Source organism: Phyllobates terribilis, unplaced genomic scaffold (assembly GCF_046119375.1).
Source record: "Phyllobates terribilis strain yellow unplaced genomic scaffold, ASM4611937v1 Scaffold_7__3_contigs__length_470593459, whole genome shotgun sequence".
In the NCBI taxonomy this organism is placed as follows: domain Eukaryota; kingdom Metazoa; phylum Chordata; class Amphibia; order Anura; family Dendrobatidae; genus Phyllobates; species Phyllobates terribilis.
Window position 1 is genome coordinate 243,510,460 of NW_027362767.1, and position 13,109 is coordinate 243,523,568.

The window sequence follows — 13,109 nt, forward strand, 5'->3', positions numbered from 1 at the left end:
GGTACTTACTCAAAAATCATCTTCCGGGAGGATGGTACCTTGTGGCTTCTTCTCTAAACTCTTCTCCTCCTCTGAGCGCAACTATTCCATAGGAGACCGAGAGTTATTGGCCATCAAACTGGCATTGGAGGAGTGGCGTTACCTGCTCGAGGGGGCTCTTCACCCGGTAATAATTTACACTGACCACAAGAACTTGGCTTACCTCCAGCATGCCCAGAGACTTAACCCGCGCCAAGCCCGGTGGTCCTTGTTTTTTGCTCGTTTTGATTTTGTCCTTCATTTTCGCCCGGCTGACAAAAACGTCAAGGCGGATGCCTTGTCTCGATCCTTTCTGGTGTCTGATCTCGAGGAGGATCCGAAACATATCATCGATCCCGCCAGAGTAATGCAGGTGGCTCCCGTGAGTCTAAATCGTCTTCCTCCTGGTAAGACGTTCGTACCAGTACCTGATCGGGAGAAGATTCTACACTGGGGTCATTCGTCTAAACTAGCTGGCCACGCCGGTCAGAAAAAGACCCTCCAGCTTATTACCCGGCACTACTGGTGGCCTAACCTGCACAAGGATGTAATAGACTTTGTTTCTGCCTGTGTGTCCTGCGCCCGCAACAAAGTTCCGAGACACCTGCCGGCCGGCCGCCTCCTACCTCTGCCAGTACCTGCTGCCCCCTGGCAGCATATAGCGATGGACTTCATTACTGATCTGCCCGTCTCTGCCGGTTGTACGGTCATTTGGGTGGTCGCTGACCGCTTCTCCAAGATGGCTCACTTCATTCCACTGCCAGGTCTTCCGTCTGCACCCGAGCTGGCTAAAGACTTTATCCGCCACATCTTCCGTCTTCATGGCCTGCCCCGTCACATCGTGTCGGATCGTGGGGTACAGTTCACTTCCCGTTTCTGGAGAGCCACTTGTAAATTGCTGGACGTCACCCTGGACTTCTCCTCCGCTTACCACCCACAGTCTAATGGTCAAGTGGAGCGGATCAATCAGAACCTGACCAGTTACCTTCGGCACTTCGTTAATGCCCACCATTCTGACTGGGTGGATCTCCTGCCATGGGCCGAATTCTCGTACAACAATCACGAGAGCGAGTCTTCCTCCAAATCCCCGTTTTTTGTAGTCTACGGTCAGCATCCTCGGATCCCGTTTCCCGTCTCCACCTCGGCGGACAACCCGGCTGCGGAATCTCTTGTTAACAAATTTTCCTCCATATGGGAGAGTACCCGGTCCGCACTCCTTCTGTCATCCGAGCGTATGAAAAGACACGCTGACAAAAAACGTCTGGACCCTCCTCAATTCCGCCCTGGGGATAAAGTCTGGCTCTCGTCCAAATATGTCCGGCTCAAGATCCCTTCCTATAAGTTAGGGCCTCGGTTCATCGGCCCACTGGAGGTCATCAGTCAGATCAACCCGGTGGCCTATAAATTGAAACTCCCGGCCAACTTACGGATCCCCAACTCCTTCCATGTGTCTCTCCTCAAACCTGTGGTACTTAACTCTTTTTCCAAGTCTACAGGTACGCCTCCTGCTCCGGTTTCTGCTGAGGACGAGTTTGAGGTAGAGAACATTCTTGCCACCAAAAGGGTAAGAGGAAAGACCTTTTTCCTGGTAGATTGGAAGGGGTTTGGTCCTGAGGAGAGAACGTGGGAGCCCCGGGAGAACATCCATGCCCCTCTCATCCTAGCTAAATTTCTGTCTGGCCTAAAAAAGGGGGGGCCTAAAGGGGGGGGTACTGTAGTGCCGGCGTCCCTGCCCTCTGCTAGGCAGGGATGCTGCTCCTCTCACCGCTCTGCTCCGTGCCCGGCTTCCTCCCCCCGCTCTGCTGTCAGCGCGCGCTCCGTCCCGGCGTCCTCCTCCTGCTCTGCTCTCAGCGCGCGCTCCTTCCCGGCCCCTGTGCTTAGGGCGCGCGCGCGCGCGCTCCCCTCCTCTTAAAGGGGCCGCGCGCGCCGCCCTAAAGAGTCCCCGGCCAATGGCCGGAGGACTTCATCATATATAAGGCACCTCCTCCAAAATGGAGGTGCCCGAGCAATGTTGTTTGCACCTGTGTCTCACCTGTGCTTCAGCCCTCAGGTCCCGTTGCCAGTTACCTGCCAGTTTCCTGCCAGTTTCCTGCTAGTTACCTGCCAGTACCTGCCAGTTACCTGCCTGATTCCTGCCTGAATACTTGTTACTTGTCTGCCAGTCTGAGGTCCGACGGTCTGCCTTACTACTCCTGTCAGTCTGTCTAAAGGACCAGCCTGCCCGCTCACCTGGGAGCGCATATCAGCTACCTGCCTGCTTGCCTGAGGTCCGACGGTCTGCCTTACTACTCCGGTCAGTCTGTCTATGGACCAGCTTGCCCGCTCACCTGGGAGCGCTTCTCCGTTATCTGCCTGCTTGCCAGCCCGGAGGCTCCGTTGTCACGTGCTGTGACCACCAGCTACTCCAGACTCTTGCCCGCTCACCTGGGAGCGCATCTCCGTTACCTGCCTGCTTGCCAGCCCGGAGGTCCCGTTGTCACGTGCGGTGACCATCAGCTATTCCAGAGACTCTTGCCCGCTCACCTGGGAGCGCTTCTCCGTTACCTACCTGCCTGCCAGCCCGGAGGTTCCGCCGTCACGTGCCGTGACCACCTGCTATTCCAGAGACTCTCGCTTGCTCACCTGGGAGCACACATCTACCACCTGCCTGCTAGCCTACCCGGAGGCTCTGCCATCACAGGTCGTACCTACCCCTTACCCAGAGACTGCCCTGATCACTTGCCGTAACTCCCTGTCCGTTCACCCAGAGACTGCCACCCGCTCCCTTACAAGGGCCGCCCCCTTGTATAGTAGCTCAGAGGTTCCGCCTCCCGGACCCGTTACAGTCCGCCTCCCGGACCCGTTACAGTCTGTGCACCTCTACTACCTGGTGGAGGACCCCCTGTTGCCTCCTGAATCCTCCGGGATACCACTCGATGACAAATGGAGAGAGACTTCTCTACACCCGGTACTCGATACTTTGTCCGCTTCGTCCTGTGAGCCTGACAATGGGTACCCCAAAGTGGTAGTTACCCCCGAGTCTCTACACCCCTCCGACCAGGCGGAGGACCTCCAGTTGTCTCCAGAACCCTTCGGAGTGCTACCTGGTAGCGAAAGGACAGAGACTCTCCTATACTCTGTACCTGATACCTCGCTCGCTTCGTCCACTGAGTCCAACCTAGTGTACTCCGAAGCAGTGGTTACTCCCGAGTCTCTACACCCCTCCGACCAGGCGGAGGACCTCCAGTTGTCTCCAGAACCCTTCTGGGTGCCACCTGGTGGTGAATGGACAGAGACTTTCCTATATCCTGGATCTGATACCTCGCTTGCTTCGTCCAGTGAGTCCGACCTAGTGTACTCTGAAGCAGAGGTTACCCGTGAGTCTCTACACCCCTCTGACCAGGCGGAGGACCGCCAGTTGTCTCCAGAACCCTTCGGGGTGCCACCTGGTGGTGAATGGACAGAGACTTTCCTATACTCGGTACCCGATACCTCGCCTGCTTCGTCCAGTGAGTCCGACCTAGTGTACTCTGAAGCAGATGTTTTCTCTGAGCCTCTGCACTCTTCTGACCCGGCGGAGGACCTCCAGTTGTTTCCTGAATCCTCCGGGGTACCACCAGATAACAAAGAGACAGTGACTTTTCCTCATTATGTACCTGATAACCCGTCTATTTCTTCCTGTGAGCTTGACAAGATGTACCTCGAAGCAGAGATTACCCCCAAGTCTCTGTCCCCCTCCAACCTTGTGAAGGACTTCCAGTTGTCTCCTGTACCCTCTGGGGTGCCACCTGAAAATATGTGGAGAGAGACTTCCTTGTGTGCTGTTCCTGGTACTCCACCCGTTTCGTCTGTTGCTGAGGATGGCTGGATAGGAGGTAGCATCCTAGCTAACCAGATGAGATCAGTTTTTCCTGTGGACAGTGGAAGTGATCTCCTTGAAGTGAACGACTGGTCCTCGAATTCCCTGCGGAAGATTCTGGCAGGCCTGAAGAAGAGGGGGCGTAAGGGGGGGGGGGGTACTGTAACATACCTGGCGGCGTCCTTGCATGGTGTTCTCCTGCCTTGCGGTTTCAGTTCCCGTGTCTGAACTGAGTCCTGTTTATGTCTCCTGCCTTGCGGTTTCAGTTCCCGTGTCTGAACTGAGTCCTGTCTATGTCTCCTGCCTTGCGGTATCAGTTCCCGTGTCTGAACTGAGTCCTGTCTGTGTTCTCTTGTCTGCCTATCCTGGAGGCTGTATTTCCGGGCCTGTCTGAACACGCTCCTAGCCTGTTTCTTCCGCCTTCTAGGGGCCGATTACCTAGATCCGTTCCTGTATCTTGTCTGTCCTGTCTGAACACGCTCCTAGCCTGTTCCTCCCGCCTTCTAGGGGCCGATTACCTAGACCCGCTCCTGTATCTTGTCTGTCCTGTCTGAACACGCTCCTTGCCTGTTCATCCTGCCTCTCTGGGGGCCGTATTCCCAGACCCGCTCCTGTATTCCGCTGCAGTGTCGGTCTCCTCCGTACACTCAGTTCCAGTCTGAACTCTCTCCTATCCTTTACTTGTTTTGCCTCTATGTCCGTTCCCTTCCTTTTTCTGCAGAGTCTGAACTCGTACCTAACTCCTGCTTGTTGTCTCTGTACTCCCGTTTGTGAGTTTGTGGTCCACTCGCTACTTCACTGCAAGTACCCTGTGGGTATCTGGCTCTGCCTTTCCCTTCCTGTCTGTTCCGTGTGAACAGAGCCCTGTCCCCCCTGCTCAGCCTTGCCTGCTCTGACTCCTTTGCTCACTGCTCCGGCGGTTCTAGCCTGCTCTGTCTCCTTTGCTCACCGCTCCGGCGGTTCTAGCCTGCTCTGACTCCTTTGCTTACCGCTCCGGCGGTTCTAGCCTGCTCTGACTCTTTTGCTCGCTGCTCCGGCAGCCTTGCTCCGCTCTGACCCTTTTGCTCACTGCTCCGGCAGTCTCGCTCCGCTCTTATCCTTTTGCTCACTGCTCCGGCAGTCTTGCTCCACTCTTGCTCACCGCTCCAGGCGGTCTCGTCCTGCTTTACTCTTGCTCACTGCTCCGGCAGTCTCGCTCAGCTCTGACCCTTTGCTCACCGCTCCTGGCGGCCTTGTCCTGCTCTACTCTTGCTCACCGCTCCAGGCGGCTTTGTCCTGCCCTGTTCTCGCTCACCTCTCTGGGCGGCCTCACTCTGCTGTGTTTGTCCGCCACATCTGTGGTTCTGTTCCTGAGTCCCAGTGTGTACTGGGTCCTATCCCGCCAGTGTCCCTACCTGCTAGTGCCTCCCTGTCTGCACTCTAGCTGTGCTTGCCTGTACCCCTCTGCCTGTATTGTTCCTGAGTCCCAGTGTTTACTGGGTCCTATCCTGCCTGTGTTCCTACCTGCTAGTGCCTCCCTGTCTGCACTCTAGCTGTGCTTGCCTGTACCCCCCTGCCTGCATACCAGTCGTGCCTGCCTATACCCACCAGTCTGTGTGCCAGCCTACCAGTCTGTTCCTGTATTCCCCTGTGTGGGTCAACAGCCGTGTCCGGGGTCTGTCCTGGAGTAGCACCTGGTCCCTCTGCTCGGTTCCTCCTTGGTGCACTGGCGTCGTATGCCGTCGTGCGACCCTGGTCGGATCGGGTGAATACCTAGTTATGCCCCTCCAGGCATTCACTCTCCGGCACGGTCCAGTGGAATCACTACAATCACACGCACACGCCGCTCAGCCGGGGCGTGTGCATTACACCATATAGTCCTTCATACGGAATAATGGGCCCCACATAGTCCTTTATACAGTATAATGGCCCCACACAGTCCTCCCTACAGAATAATTGGCCCCACATAGTCCTCCTGTCACGGGTGTGTCGCCACGAAGATCGTCACGATTACACAGCCTGACTTCTCGCAGCTGACTTTTTGGTGCTTTGTGTTTTTCGGCAGTGAGGGAGTTAATTCTCTCTCTCTCTGTGCTAGACGAGGTCCAGCCTCGCCCAGCTGCAATCAATGATGCTGTAGTGAGACTCCTTCAAATGCCTGCTTGTCTGTTAGGGAAGTGTCGGTGAAAGCATTTCATGCAGACTAACAGAGCGGATCGTGGTATTTGGAGTTTCAGAGATAAGTGCATTTGGAGTGTTTTTTCCCTTCCTCGCTTTATCATTTATCTCCTTTCCCGTTGGTGTTCCCTCTGTTGTAGTTGTGTAGTTTTTGTATGCAAGGTGGTTTTGGTTTTTCCCTTGTACTGTCTTGTTCGTCTAAGTACTGTGTGTGGGCATATTATTACTTGTCCCCTTTTGTTGTGATTGGGGTCCTTCTCAGGACTAGATTACTTAGGTGCAGGGATCCTCAGGAGGTAGGGGTTACGCTGGCGGCCTGGACCTCTGTACCTTTAACAGTACCTCCAGGTTGAGGGATTAGTCAGGGCCCCAGCTTAGGGTCAGCTTAGGCCCCCTACCTCCAGTATACAGAGACAGCGTGAGATTTTCACCGACCACTTTGTTTTTCTCCAGCTACCATGGATCCAGTAGCCGGTCTAGCTCGGCAGTTGCAGAGTTTGTCCATGGAGCTGGCGGACGTTAGGTCCAAGGTTTTGTATCCTCAGGAGCAAGCCGGACCAGAACCTAAAGTAGCTCTCCCTGACAGGTTCATTGGGGGGCGGGACAAGTTTTTTGTTTTCCGGGAGGCATGCAAGTTGTACTTTCGGCTGCGGCCTCGGTCATCGGGGAGTAAAGAACAAAGGGTGGGAATTGTCATCTCGCTCCTACAAGGGGACCCACAATCTTGGGCGTTCTCTCTTCCCCCGGGCTCCCCGGCTCTCCAGTCAGTGGATAGGTTTTTCGCTGCTCTGGGACTCGTATATGATGACCCAGATCGGATCTCCCTTGCTGAGTCTAAGTTACGTAGGATTCAGCAGGGAGATCGTACGGCGGAGGAATTCTGTTCGGAGTTCCGTAGGTGGGCCACGGACACCCAGTGGAATGACCCGGCTCTTAGGAGCCAGTTTTGTCAAGGTTTATCCGACAAATTACAGGATGTGTTGGCACAGTATGACTCTCCCGCGTCACTGGAAGCCGCTATGGCCCTTGCTATTCGCGTTGACAGACGGCTTCGGGAGAGGTGCGGGATAACTCTACCCCCTGTGATGACTCCACCTCCTACAAGGTCCCCTCATATGGTGGTTCCCCTGGTCAGTCCAGAGGAGCCTATGCAATTAGGAGGGACATCATTTCGGGGGAGGGGACCGGTGGTGCGCCATAAGACAGGAAGGTGTTTCTTCTGCGGGAGAAAGGGACATTTTATTGGAGGGTGTCCATCCCGTCCCTTGCAGAGTGAAGAGTCGTCGGAAAACTGTTGATCCCAGGTTGTGTGGTGGACGGCAATCTGGGAGTAGGTATTTCGTCCCTAGGTTCGTCTCAGTTTCTCGTACCGGCGGAGGTGGTGGTGGGTACGAGAACTGAGAGGATATCTGTTCTTCTGGATAGTGGGGCCGGGGCTAATCTGGTTGATGCTCGGTTTGCCCGGGTTCAAGGTATGCGATTGAGTGAGTTGGCTAAACCCATCCCCATATTCTCGATCGATGCCAGGCCTCTGGGTCAGGGAAGTTTTTTGCAAGCTGTGCATGACGTAAAACTTCAAGTGGGGGCGATACATAAAGAACTGTTGTCTTGCTACGTGTTGGAGGGTCTTCCCACTCCTATAGTGTTGGGCCTTCCTTGGTTAACTAAGCATAACCCGGTTATTAATTGGCAAACCAGAGAGATAAGCCAATGGAGTAAATTCTGTAATAAAAACTGCATGAACATGGTCATCGGTGCGGTTACTCTTTGGGTCTTACCTCCATTTCTGGCGGACTTTGAGGATGTATTCTCGGAGAAAGGGTGTCAGGAACTACCTCCTCATCGCGAGTATGACTGTTCTGTAAAACTGCTCCCTGAGGCCAAGTTACCTAAAGCTAGGTTGTATAACCTTTCTGGTCCTGAGAGGCAGGCCATGAAGGATTATATTTCTGAAAGTCTGGCTAAGGGGCATATTAGACCTTCATCTTCACCGGTGGCCGCGGGTTTCTTCTTTGTGAAGAAGAAAGATGGAGGCCTACGCCCTTGCTGGATTTCCGTGAACTTAATCGGATTACGGTCCGAGACCCGTATCCGCTCCCACTTATTCCCGATCTCTTTAATCAGATCGTGGGCGCCAAATGGTTCTCTAAGTTGGATCTCAGGGGGGCGTACAATCTGATTAGGATGAAGGAGGGGGATGAGTGGAAGACGGCGTTTAACACTCCAGAGGGGCATTATGAGAACCTTGTCATGCCATTCGGTCTGACTAATGCCCCGGCGGTGTTCCAACACTTTGTTAATGACATTTTTCGCCGCCTGGTGGGACAGTTTGTTGTCATATATCTGGATGATATCTTAATTTACTCGCCGGATCTGGTGTCTCATCAGGAGCACGTTAGGCAGGTGTTACAGATCTTGCGGGATAATAAACTGTATGCCAAATGGGAAAAGTGTGTGTTCGCCGTACAGGAACTCCAGTTTTTAGGCTTCCTGGTTTCAGCGTCCGGTTTTCGTATGGACCCTGGGAAAGTGCGGGCAGTTCTTGAGTGGGATCGGCCAGAGAATCTTAAGGCACTACAACGTTTCCTGGGGTTTGCTAATTATTACCGGAAGTTCATTCGTAATTTCTCGTTCATGGTTAAGCCTCTCACAGACATGACTAAAAAGGGGACGGATTTTTCTAGGTGGTCTGACAAGGCTTGTCAAGCATTCTCCTCCTTGAAAAAATGTTTTGCCTCGGCACCCATACTCATTCAACCTGATGCGTCACAGCCATTCATTGTAGAGGTAGACGCTTCCGAGGTAGGGGTGGGAGCAGTATTGTCACAAGGTTCGTCCCCTGGTAAGTGGCATCCGTGCGCCTTTTTCTCTAAAAAATTGTCGTCCGCTGAGAGGAATTACGATGTCGGCAATAGGGAACTCTTGGCCATTAAGTTAGCTTTTGAGGAGTGGCGCCATTTTTTGGAGGGGGCAGTCCATCCGGTCACCGTCATCACCGATCACAAGAACCTGCTATATCTGGAGTCCGCGAAACGTCTGAATCCCAGACAAGCTAGGTGGTCATTGTTTTTTACCAGGTTTAATTTTGTCGCTACATATCGTCCTGGGACAAAAAATGTAAAGGCGGATGCCTTATCTCGTAGTTTCCCTGGGGCCGGGAATACGGACGACCCGATTCCTATCCTTCAGGAGGGGGTGGTGGTTTCGGCAGTATGCTCTGAGCTGGAGGAGGAGGTATTGGAGGCTCAGGGGGACGCCCCTGTTGGACCTCCGGGGAGACTGTTTGTTCCAGATCAGTTGCGACAAAAGGTGATCGAGGCACACCATAACTCAGTTTTTGCAGGACACCCGGGGAGTAGAGCAACTGTGGATCTCCTCTCGCGTCGGTTTTGGTGGCCTAACTTACATAAGGAGGTGGTAACTTTTGTCGCGTCCTGTGGGGTTTGTGCGCGCTCTAAGACCTCACATACCCGTCCGTCTGGGGCCCTCTTACCTTTGAAGATCCCGGAGCGTCCTTGGACTCATCTGTCTATGGACTTTATTACGGACCTCCCTCCGTCTTCGGGTAAAACGGTCATACTCGTTGTAGTGGACAGGTTCAGCAAGATGGCACATTTTATCGCTCTTCCGGCTCTCCCTAATGCTAAAACTCTTGCGCAGGTGTTCATTGGGGAGATTGTGAGGCTTCACGGGGTACCCTCCGAGGTGGTGTCTGATCGGGGGTCTCAGTTTGTGTCCAAGTTCTGGAAGGCGTTTTGTGCACGGCGGGGGATGCATTTGTCGTTCTCATCGGCTTTTCATCCTCAGACCAATGGTCAGACGGAACGTATGAACCAGAGCTTGGAGACATATCTCCGGTGTTTTGTGTCAGAGAACCAGGAGGACTGGGCTTCTTTCTTACCTCTGGCAGAGTTTGCTCTTAATAATAGGCGGAGCGAGTCCACTGGTAAGTCCCCGTTTTTTGGGGCATATGGTTTTCACCCCCAGTTTTGTACTTTCAGTAGGGGGGGCTCTTCGGGGGTTCCTGAGGAGGAACGATTTTCCTCATCACTCGCTTCAGTATGGAGAGGGGTGCTGAAGAATCTGAATACTATGGGGAACCGATACAAACGTATGGCTGATAGGAGGAGAGTGTCTGGTCCGGACCTAAGTGTGAACGATCGGGTATGGTTGTCTACCAGGAATATAAAACTTAAGGTTCCCTCCTGGAAACTGGGTCCCAGGTTCTTCGGGCCGTACAGAATCAGTTCTATTATTAATCCGGTGGCATTCTGTCTTGACCTCAGCCCTACGTTTAAAATTCACAACGTGTTCCACAGATCGTTGCTTAAGAGGTATGTGGCGCCGGTGGTACCGTCACCTTTACCTCCCCCTCCAGTGGTGGTCAAGGGTAACTTGGAGTTCCAGGTATCGAGGGTCATCGATTCACGCTTTAATCGCCGGTCCCTTCAGTACCTGGTTCATTGGAAAGGGTATGGTCCTGAGGAGAGGATGTGGGTTCCTGCGTCGGATATTAACGCAGACCGATTAGTTCGGGCCTTCCACACGACTCACCCGGATAAACCTGGCCCTGAGGGTCCGGAGGCCCCTCGTAGAAGGGGGGGTACTGTCACGGGTGTGTCGCCACGAAGATCGTCACGATTACACAGCCTGACTTCTCGCAGCTGACTTTTTGGTGCTTTGTGTTTTTCGGCAGTGAGGGAGTTAATTCTCTCTCTCTCTGTGCTAGAGAGGTCCAGCCTCGCCCAGCTGCAATCAATGCTGCTGTAGTGAGACTCCTTCAAATGCCTGCCGGTCTGTTAGGGAAGTGTCGGTGAAAGCATTTCATGCAGACTAACAGAGCGGATCGTGGTATTTGGAGTTTCAGAGATAAGTGCATTTGGAGTGTTTTTTCCCTTCCTCGCTTTATCATTTATCTCCTTTCCCGTTGGTGTTCCCTCTGTTGTAGTTGTGTAGTTTTTGTATGCAAGGTGGTTTTGGTTTTTCCCTTGTACTGTCTCGTTCGTCTAAGTACTGTGTGTGGGCATATTATTACTTGTCCCCTTTTGTTGTGATCGGGGTCCTTCTCAGGACTAGATTACTTAGGTGCAGGGATCCTCAGGAGGTAGGGGTTACGCTGGCGGCCTGGACCTCTGTACCTTTAACAGTACCTCCAGGTTGAGGGATTAGTCAGGGCCCCAGCTTAGGGTCAGCTTAGGCCCCCTACCTCCAGTATACAGAGACAGCGTGACACCTCCATACAGAAAAATGGCCCCACACAGTCCTCCATACAGAATAATGGGCCCCACATAGTCCTCCATACAGTATAATGGCCCCCACAGTCCTCCATACAGTATAATGGCCCCCACAGTCCTCCATACAGAATAATGGCCCCCACATAGCCCCTCCATACAGTATAATGGGCCCCACATAGCCCCTCCATGCAGTATAATGGCCACCACATAGTCCTCCATACAGTATAATGGCAACAACATAGTCCTCAATGCAGAATAATGGGCCCCACATAGCCCCTCCATACAGTATAAAGGGCCCCACATAGCCCCTCCAAACAGTATAATGGCCCCACACAGTCCTACATACTGTATAATAGCCCCATATAGTCCTCCATACAGAATAATGGGCCCCACATAGTCCTCCTTACAGTATAATGGGCCCCATATAGTCCTTCATACAGAATAATGGGTCCCACATATTCCTCCATACAGTATAATGGCCCCACACAGTCCTCCATACAGAATAATGGGCCCCACATAGCCCCTCCATACAGTATAATGGGCCCCACATAGCCCCTCTATACAGTATAATGGGTCCCACATAGCCCCTCCAAACAGTATAATGGCCCCACACAGTCCTCCATACAGTATAATGGCCCCATATAGTCCTCCATACAGTATAATGGGCCCCATATAGTCCTCCATACAGTATAATGGGCCCCACACAGTACTCCATACAGAATAATGGCCCCACACAGTCCTCCATACAGAATAATGGGCCCCATATAGTTCTTCATACAAAATAATGGGCCCCACATAGTCCTCCATATAGTATAATGGCCCCCACAGTCCTCCATACAGAATAATGGCCCCCACATAACCCCTCCGTACAGTATAATGGGCCCCACATAGCCCCTCCGTACAGTATAATGGCCACGACATAGTCCTCCATACAGTATAATGGCCACCACATTATCCGACATACAGTATAATGGCCCCATATAGTCCTCCATACAGTATAATGGGCCCCACATAGTCCTCCATACAGTATAATGGGCCCCACATAGTCCTCCATACAGTATAATGGGCCCCACATAGTCCTCCATACAGTATAATGGACCCCACATAGTCCTCCATACAGTATAATGGGCCCCATATAGTCCTCCATACAGTATAATGGGCCCCACATAGTGCTCCATACAGTATAATGGGCCCCACATAGTGCTCCATACAGTATAATGGCCCCATATAGTCCTCCATACAGTATAATGGGCCCCACATAGTCCTCCATGCAGTATAATGGGCCCCACATAGTCCTCCATGCAGTATAATGGACCCCACATAGTCCTCAATACAGAATAATGGGCCCCACATAGTCCTCCATACAGTATAATGGGCCCCACATAGTCCTCCATACAGAATAATGGGCCCCACATAGTCCTCCATACAGAATAATGGGCCCCACATAGTCCTCCATACAGAATAATGGGCCCCACATAGTCCTTTATACAGTATAATGGGCCCCACATAGTCCTCCATACAGTATAATGGCCCCACATAGTCCTTCATACAGAATAATGGGCCCCACATAGTCCTCCATACAGAATAATGGGCCCCACATAGTCCTCCATACAGTATAATGGGCCCCACATAGTCCTCCATACAGTATAATGGGCCCCACATAGTCCTCCATACAGTATAATGGGCCCCACATAGTCCTCCATACAGAATAATGGGCCCCACATAGTCCTCCATACAGTATAATGGCCCCACATAGTCCTTTATACAGTATAATGGGCCCCACATAGTCCTCCATACAGTATAATGGCCCCACATAGTCCTTTATACAGTATAATGGGCCCCACATAGTCCTTTATACAGTA